Source organism: Glycine soja, chromosome 17 (assembly GCF_004193775.1).
Source record: "Glycine soja cultivar W05 chromosome 17, ASM419377v2, whole genome shotgun sequence".
NCBI classification, from domain to species: domain Eukaryota; kingdom Viridiplantae; phylum Streptophyta; class Magnoliopsida; order Fabales; family Fabaceae; genus Glycine; species Glycine soja.
This window is the reverse complement of record NC_041018.1, coordinates 26,523,791-26,533,161: the sequence shown is the minus strand read 5'-3', so window position 1 is coordinate 26,533,161 and position 9,371 is coordinate 26,523,791. Positions and strand designations below refer to the sequence as shown.

The 9,371-nt window shown below is 41.3% G+C and overlaps 1 non-coding gene across 1 annotated transcript; it reads left to right on the top strand.

Annotated features, from left to right (window-relative positions):
* The first annotated feature begins 6,780 nt into the window (after nucleotides 1–6,780).
* Nucleotides 6,781–6,887, top strand: LOC114394329. Its single transcript, XR_003662730.1, has one exon. It is a non-coding gene; the product is annotated as a small nucleolar RNA R71 (small nucleolar RNA).
* Nucleotides 6,888–9,371: the final 2,484 nt, after the last annotated feature.

Below are 9,371 nucleotides of genomic sequence, written 5' to 3'. Positions count from 1 at the left end.
AAGATCTGCAAAGCTAGAGGGCATGTAGCCCACCAACTTCTCGTAGTAGAACACCGGCAGAGTATCTACTATCATGGTAATCATCTCCCTTTCAACCATAGGAGGTGCCACTTGAGCCGCCAAATCCCTCCACCTTTGGGCATACTCTTTGAAGGATTCATGTTCCCGTTTGCTCATGTTTTGTAACTGAGTCCTATCGGGAGCCATGTCAGTATTATATTGATACTGCCTAATGAAGGCAGTAATCAAGTCCTTCCACGAGCGGATCCGTGATGCTTCCAAGTTGGTGTATCAAATGACTGCGGCTCCGACCAAGCTGTCATTGAAGAAGTGCATGAGCAATTTCTCATCCCTCGAGTATGCCCCCATCTTTTGGCAATACATCTTTAAATGATTTTTGGGGCAAGTCATTCCCTTGTACCTGTCAAAATCAGGTACCTTGAATTTGGGAGGGATGACGACATCCGGCACCAAGCATAAGTCGGTCATATCGGCGAAGGAGTAGTCATCGAACCCTTCAACCGCTCTCAATCTCTCTTTGATGAGATCAAGCTTTTCTCTTCCTTCCACTGTCGGAGGCGGTCCCTCTACGGAGAAAAGCAGTGGTTGCATTGGGCGGGCTTGAGAGACTCCCGCGATATTAGGTTGAGGCAAGGCATTGGGTGCCAGTCCCTCAGTGGTGAAAGGGGGGTATGAGTCGACGTCCCCTTGGGCATGCTCCCGAGACTCTTCGCAGGCACCCCCTACAGGCTGGGGAGGCTACCCTTTGAAGGTAAAAGGAACAACATGGTTCGCGTTCTCACGCATGACAGGTGGTGTAAAGTTGGGGGGTAGACGGTAGGGGTAAGCACTTTGGTTGTACCCCAAATGTGGGCTATTGGCATTTCCCAAAGCATCTCTTCCTCGTCCCACCATATCCGGGGCGAGTTGATGCGCTAGATTTGCTGTAGACGGAAGGACTGGGTCTGCTTTAGCGGCGGTGCTGGTGGCGGCAGCTGTGGCTGCATTACTCTCTAATAATCTTTTCATACCTAGCATGGCTTCTATCATGGAGGCCATTTGATCTTTCAGAGCTGACATGTCGGCTTTCATCTATTCTTGCACTTCCTCTACGTCACCCATAGCCCTAGATTTAGAACGGGTTTGATAGGGGTGCCATGGAGCGTGCTTAGTTATGGTGTTACTCCCTAAAGAGACAAAATATGGTGAGTATGCGACAAGGAATGAATGCATGCTAGAGATAAATTTTCGAAGCATTGGATTCACATAGGTTTTTTAAGTAAACTCATGGAATTAAACAATCCTCATCTTATTAGAGAACAAAATGATTTTAACTAGCCAAAATCAGAGTGACAATATAGTTGCCTTAACGGCTCCTAATTATGTGAGGCATTAGATCAATCATGTGTTGGCAATAGTTGAGGAGCCCGTGAATTTCTTCGGGGGCCTAGTACACATCCGCCATTGCTTTGACCTTAGCTAGTAGTTGGGGAAGCTCTTGACTTCCATTCAAAGTAAAGGCGAATCTGTCCATCCACATCATTGCCTCTTTGTGCAATGAGTCGATTACCCTTTCCCTTGCTTCCTTTTCCGGTGATACCTTGGCGTACTCATCCCCTAGCCTTTGCTCATGAGCAGCTGCTAGGTTTAGCTCTTCTTTGTATTTATCAATGATGGCCAACATATTTCCTTTTGTCTCTCTTAACTGTTGGGACAAACTTCTTTTGGACCTAAGGTAAGCCTTTAACTCGTCCTTCAAGATCATGCCTTCGACCCGTGACTGATCCCTCTCGTCTCTTCGAAGCTTAAGCTCACTATTGTTGCCCCATAAAGCTCCTCGGAACTTGTTTCGGCCGTGTTCTTCCTTCCGGGCCCTCTTGGTTTCCCGTTCCAAGGCTTCGGCGGTGGCTATGTTGATGTTCTTCAGTTCATCATACTCCTTTCGGACTTTGATGGCTGTTGACTTGAACTTCTCCTTGACTGCTTGGACTTTCTCAAGCTCCGCCTTTACGGCTTGTACCTCCTCACTTTCTTTCGGAGCTTCAACCTTTTCCTCTCTTGCAGGCCTTAGCTTTGGGAGCCAATCCAAGCCTTGTGTGCGGACTCTCAGCCACTTCCAATAGCCACCGATGATCCCATTACTACTTCCCCTAAGCTTTTTGTCCTTCCTTTGCACTGCATCCCATGCCTTGCGAACTCCTTGAGGTATCCTTGCGTTTGGGTCACTAAAACCCCGTGCGATGAAAGGCGCGATGCTTTCCTCCGACGGCGCTCCTCTCATGGGGTAGCCAAGCTGTCTGATGGTGATAACGGGATTATAATTAATACAACCCCTTGTTCCCATCAAGGGAACATTTGCAAATCCTTCGCACGAGGATAGAATCCCGATTCTTCCTTCCTTCCAGCGAGGGAACCAATTAAGGGATGCCCCCTCCATGCTAGCCAAGAGTTGGTCCTAATTCGCCTTTCCTTTCTCAGCGCATGAGCGGTGACCTTGTAGCGGACAAACGGGCCTACCTTCTTGGTGAAAAAGCTGCGAAACCAGCCACACATAGAGAGCCGGTGTGCAACAAACAATTCTTGTGCCATTCTTTTCACATCTCCGGTCGAACGTGTCATACATGTCGGCCAAAATAGCGACGACTGGGCTTTCCTTGCTTTGGTGAAAGGTGGGGAAGGCGTCAATCGCTGCTAGGTCCACTAATCCTTCCACATTTGGAAAGAGGACAACTCCAAAGATCAAAAGCGCGCAAGATGTCAATAAAGGAAGCCCATTCGCCTTGATTTGCCAAGGCCTTCGCCTTTTCTTCCAAACACTTCCTTGGTATTCCTACTACCCCATTCCTGTTTTGCTTTACCCGGTCCTACTCTTGTGCCGAAATTTTCACTACCTTGGCAACTCTAGCCATGGAGGGGTAGAACCCAGAGAAAAGATAGGCTTCCTTCCTCCCAGTGGGCATCCCAGGTGATCGAGGCCGTACCCGAATCAAATAAGTGGAAATTAAGCACAAGTAGTAAACCCAAACCCTCTAATATCAACAAAATCAAGCCCTCATAACAAGACCTCATTTATTCAACTTCACTTCTTTTCTTCTTCTTCTTCTTTTTTTTTTTGAAAGAGAATCAGAAATACTATACAATATATATAAATGATCATCCGGGAAATCATCCCGAATGGGTGAGTTCTCATCAGACACATGTTCGATTCGACTCAAATGATCAGCAACTAAATTTTGTGCTCCGCTCCTATCACGGATCTCCAAGTCAAATTCTTAGAGCCAGAGCATCCATCGGATCAACCTAGGCTTTGAATCAGCCTTCTGCAACAAGTACTTTAAAGCTACATGGTCAGTATAAACAATAATGCGAGTACCAAGCAAATAAGAATGAAATTTTTCAAAAGCAAAAACTATGGCTAGTAGCTCTTTCTTAGTAGTAGTATAATTCGCTTGGGCAGCATCTAAAGTCCTAGAAGCATAATATATCACCCTAGGCAATTTATCAATTTTCTGAGCAAGGACAGCCCCCAATGCATAATTTGATGCATCACACATAAGCTCAAAAGGGGTTGTCCAGTCGGGTGCCTGGATGATGGGGGTGGTAGTCAGTGCTATTTTTAGGCAATCAAAAGCCTATTTGCATTTATCATTAAAGTCAAACTCCACCTCCTTTTGCAACAAGTTGGATAGTGGAAGGGCTACTTTGCTAAAATCTCTTATAAAGCGCCTGTAGAATCCTGCATGACCAAGAAAAGATCGCACCTCTCGCACGCAAGAGGGGTAAGGCAATTGTGAAATAACAGAAATTTTTGCAGGAGCTACTTCAATGCCCTTATTGGAAATAATGTGGCCTAAAACTATACCTTTCTCAACCATAAAATGACATCTTTCAAAATTTAGAATAAGGTTTGTTTTAGTGCATCTATTCAAAACCTTTTCCAGACTATCCAAACAATCATTAAAAAAGGATCCATATACAGTGAAATTGTCCATAAACACTTCTATGCAATTTTCTAAAAAATCACTAAAAATATTGATCATGCACCGCTGGAAGGTACTAGGGGCATTGCACAGGCCGAAAGGCATCCTCCTATAGGCAAAAGTGCCGAAGGGGCAGGTGAATGTGGTTTTTTCCTGATCCTCAGGAGCAATAGTGATTTGCATATAACCAGAAAAACCATCAAGGAAACAGTAGTGAGATTTACCTGCCAGGCGTTCAAGCATCTGGTCAATGAATGGCAGTGGAAAATGGTCCTTTTTGGTAACCTGGTTCAGCCTCCTATAGTCGATGCAGACTCTCCAACTGTTCTACATCAGAGTAGGAATCAGCTCCTCCTTCTCATTTTTTATCACGGTGAGGCCGGTTTTCTTCGGAACTACCTGGACGGGACTCACCCATTAGCTGTCAGAGATAGGATAAATGATTCCAGCTTGCAAAAGCTTGGTTACCTCCTTCTTCACTACATCAAGAATCACCGGGTTGAGTCTTCTCTGTGGCTATCTTACTGGTTTAGCCCCATCTTCTAAATTTATTCGATGCATACATGTGGATGGGCTAATACCAGGAAAGTCCGCCAGGGTCTAGCCTATAGCCTTCTTATGCTTCTTGAGAACAGATAACAGCTTCTCCTCTTGCTCATCAGCAAGGGAGGCAGATATAATTACTGGAAAACTTTTTCTATCATCCAAGTAAGCATATTTTAAATTTGATGGCAGAGGCTTCAATTCTAGTGTGGGCGGTTGGATAGTGGCAGAAAGAATTGGTTTCTCAGCCTATACCTCATAAAGAAAGTCAGAGGTATGTGTACTTCCTGAAACATGGTTAGTTCTATCTGACTCTATAGAATCAATCTCAAGAGGTAAAACATCACCAGACATGTAATCAATATCAAATTCAAATTCACTCTTAACATCAAATTCAGACATATAATCAAGTGCAAATTCAGATTCAATGCATGAAGAGTGACAGGCATGCAGATTAGAATGAAGATCAGTCATGTATTCATCAACAATATGGTCAATTATTTCAACACGAAATATAGAAAGATCTTCAGATGGGTGCTTCATAACATCAAGAATATTAAAATGAACAGTTATATCACCAAATTCCATAGATAGTGTGCCTGCATATACATCTATCTTAGTTCTAGCAGTTTTCATAAAAGGTCTGCCTAAAATGATGGGAACTTATCCTTTAGAAAATCCCTCCTCCATATTTAAAATATAAAAATCAACAGGGAAAATTAGTTCACCAACTTTAACTAAGACATCCTCTATGAAACCAGTAGGATAGGCAACACTTCTATTAGCTAAATGAATTACCACATCAGTTGACAGCAAAGGACCTAGAGATAGAGAATTAAAAATAGACAAAGGCATAACACTAACAGAAGCTCCTAAATCTAGCATGACATTGTCAAACTTATTGTTCCCTATAATATAAGGTATGCTGAATGTACCTGGATCTTTACATTTTTCAAGGATTTGGTGAACAGATTTACCAATCAATGCGGAGACATTTCTGCCCATACTAATTCTTTCACTTCCTTTAAGCTTCCGCTTATTAATGCGCAGCTCCTTCAGGAATTTAGCATATCTTGGAATTTGTTTGATTGCATCCAACAGAGGTATGTTTACCTCTACTTTTCTAAATGTTTCCAATATCTCCTTCTCCGCCTCTTCCATTTTTTTTGTTGGAAATTGCTTTTGGAGGGAATGGAAAAGGGATATGCTGCTTCTGTAAATCAGAATTACCAGTGGGAGATTCACCTGCATAGAAATTGTTAGGTAACTTACTCTTTAAATTTTTGTCATAATCTTTTTCTGGAGTAGAGTGAGGTTGGGCAGGTTCATTTGCGGATGAGGAAGATGCTACTGGTTGAGGTCCTTGACACTGCTTTCCTGACCTTAATGTAACGGCACTCACATTTTTGGGATTCTGGACAGATTGAGAAGGTAATCTGTCAGAATTATGGGACTATTGTTGATTTAACTGTGTAGCCAACTGTCCCATCTGATTAGTTAAGCTCAGAATGGAGGCTCTGGTCTCTTGTTGAAACTGCATGTTTTGCATAGTCATTTTCCTCACAAGTTCTTCAAGGGAAGGTTGCGGAGGGGCCTCAATTGTTTGTTGTTTCTGGGGCTGTTGCTGTTGTTGCTGTTGGATTGGTGGAGGAACGTATGGTCTGCTTGGGCCAACAGCATTTTGAAAATAAGGTTGTTGTTGTTGTTGCTATTGTTGTTGTGAAGGATTCAACCATCTAAGGTTGGGATGATTCCTCCACCCGGGATTGTACCTGTTGCTGGAGAGGTCATAATTATTCTGTTGTGGCTGATTTTGCTGCTGAGGTTGAGGAGGTCTGTTGTAGATGTTTGCAGCATAAGCTTCAGGCTGTTCAATTGCTTTAGATTGTTGCACAAAAGGGCAAAGGTCTGTGTGGTGGTCAGCAGAGGAGCATAAACCACAGAGTCTGGCGACAGGTGCAGATTTTTGATTCATGGCAAGTTGGGTTACCAGGTTAACCAAGGCATCTAGTTTACCTTCAAGCTTCTTAGTCTCAGCTGATGAAGATGAATTCGTGGCTACTTCATGCACTCCTCTAATGACAATAGCATCACTTCTGGCACTAAATTGCTGGGAGTTTGAAGCCATCTTCTCAATTAAATTTCTGACTTCAACAGGGGTCATGTCTCCAAGGGCTCCACCACTGCCAGCATCTATCATACTTCTCTCCATGTTGCGAGTCCTTCATAAAAATATTGGAGGAGAAGCTGCTCAGAAATCTGGTGGTGAGGGCAACTGGCACATATTTTCTTAAATCTCTCCCAGTATTCATATAAGCTCTCTCCACTGAGTTGTCTAATGCCTGAAATATCTTTTCTGATGGTCGTGGTCTTGGAAGCAGGGAAATTGTTTTTCTAAGAATAGTCTCTTGAGGTCATCCCAGCTCGTGATGGACCTTGGAGCAAGGTAATATAGCCAGTCCTTTGCGACTCCCTCTAAAGAATGACGAAAGGCCTTCAGAAATATGTGATCCTCCTGGACATCTGGTGGCTTCATGGTGGAGCAGACAATATGGAATTCTTTCAGATGTTTGTGCGGGTCTTCACTTGCAAGGCCATGAAACTTTGGAAGCAAATGGATCAGTCCAGTTTTAAGAACATATGGGACATCCTCATTAGGGTATTGGATGCACAAGCTTTCGTAGGTGAAATCAGGTGCAGCCATTTCCCTTAGAGTCCTCTCACGGGGTGGAGGTTGTGCAATGTTCAAAACTATAATGCTCAAAATCACAAATAACAGAATGCTCAGGATGCTCAAAAGGTACTAAATGATGTCTAACTAATCTATGAAATGTCCTATCTATCTCAGGATCAAAGGGTTGTAAGTCAGATGGATTGCCTCTAGTCATACACTACATTCAGCATGCAAAACTAGTTGCCCTCTTATGCAAGTAACAGTGTAGGTTTGAACTACAGCTACCATTAAATGATATCCAGATGACTTGAAATTTTGTGATCAACCTTATAAAATGGTGAGAAGATAGCACAAAAAATTTCAAATGAAAATTCAAAGTCTAACTATATTAGCTAAAAATGATAAGTTAAGAAAAATAAGAGAATAATACTTGGAAAATAAAAACTTTTGACAGAATCACAATTTTTGGAAGAAGGATACCCCAGCCATCCGACACAGCATGGGAAATTTTTTTCTACCCCAAATACATATATAATAATAGTTATTCTGATACCTGGAGCAAAAGTTATGGTCATTTGATGTTTTGACAAAAATCAAATTTGCTACTTTTTTGGAACTTTCAAATCTGACCAAACTAAGGGCTCCAGCTATTTTTCCCACAAAATATGGATCAAAAGAAGTGACCACAAAAAAATTCAGCCAAAAATAACAACTATAGCTACCAAAAAAAAATCCCAATTAATTCAGCAAGTGTGGTCTCTAAAATCCGTCGCTAAGGATTTCCACTACTACCCTGTTTTCCAGTTCAACAAAAGTGGTCGCTAAATCCGTCGCAAAGCATTGTTCACAGCAAAACACAAAAACTGAAACAGGGGAAGTGCTGAACAGAAAAACTAAAATAAAACACACACTAAACAAAATAACAAGACTCTTAAAAACACTTAACGCAACAAGACACTAACACAACACACGAAAGCATAAAACAACTAAACATAAAGCACGAATCCCTAGTTATTATGAACCTTTGGACACTGTCCCCGGCAACGACGCCAAATTTGATCGAGGCCGTACCCGAATCAAATAAACATTAAAATGCAGTAACTAGGAAGTGATCCTAGGTCATTTCCCAACGAGCAATGATAAACCAAATGTTCATAACAGGTAATAGGAAAATAGTAACGAATTGGGGGGGGGGGGGGTTGTTTGCTTTTGTAAATTAAACAACGAATAAATGTGAATTATAAAATATCAGAATTAAAACATGTTGCTTCCCCTTGATTCACAAGCAAGTCTCTTATCCTAGGTTACGAGAGTTTATCCTTTATCAGTTCAACCACTTAATCCAACCCTAAATTAAATTACTAAGCGAAATTTAACATAGGGCATTCATTATGTGATTAAGCAACACATACACCAATTAATCATAAACGATCATTAAGCATGAACGTAATTAAGCGCAGAGACAATTAATCAAGCACTAAGCATGCATGAATTAATAGCAACAAATTCAGAGTAATTAGTAAATAGGAAAAACTGAACAGAATTTAACAGTAATAATAGAACCTCAAAGAGAACTGTGCTTGATCCTCAAGAGAAAGCAACGTTGGAGACTTAGTCTTCCATTAATCAATAGAGAACGAAATTATAGATTGAAGAATGGAATTTTATTGCTAAAACGAAAAGTCAAAACTGGAATTGCAAAACGAAAAAGTGTCTAAGAAAAGCCTAAAACTAAAAACGAAAATAAGAGAGAGAGAAGAGAAGAGAAGAGAGAGTGGGCCTAAACTAGAACCTTGGTGCTGTTATATAGTTTTTCAGCCCGAAAGCTTACAAATCTGTTTTAAATCCAAGCCCATAAATAAAATCAAATCAAATCTAGATAAGATAAGATAAGATCTAGATGAAATAATATCTAGATGAGATCAAATCTAAATAATATCTAGATAAGATAAGATCTAATTTTGTAGAATAAAATAGTCTGCCCTCTTCAAGTCCAAGCCCAATTCTGGATTCAAGCCCAAGCCCAACTCTGGATTCAAGCCCAATGCTTCATTAATTCCTGAAATTAGATTAAAAACATCAAATTAGCTGAATGGGCCCAAATAATAAAACTGTCTAATTAATTTGACAATTAAGAATAATCAGTACTTAAAATGGTGCAAAAAAAAAGGTTA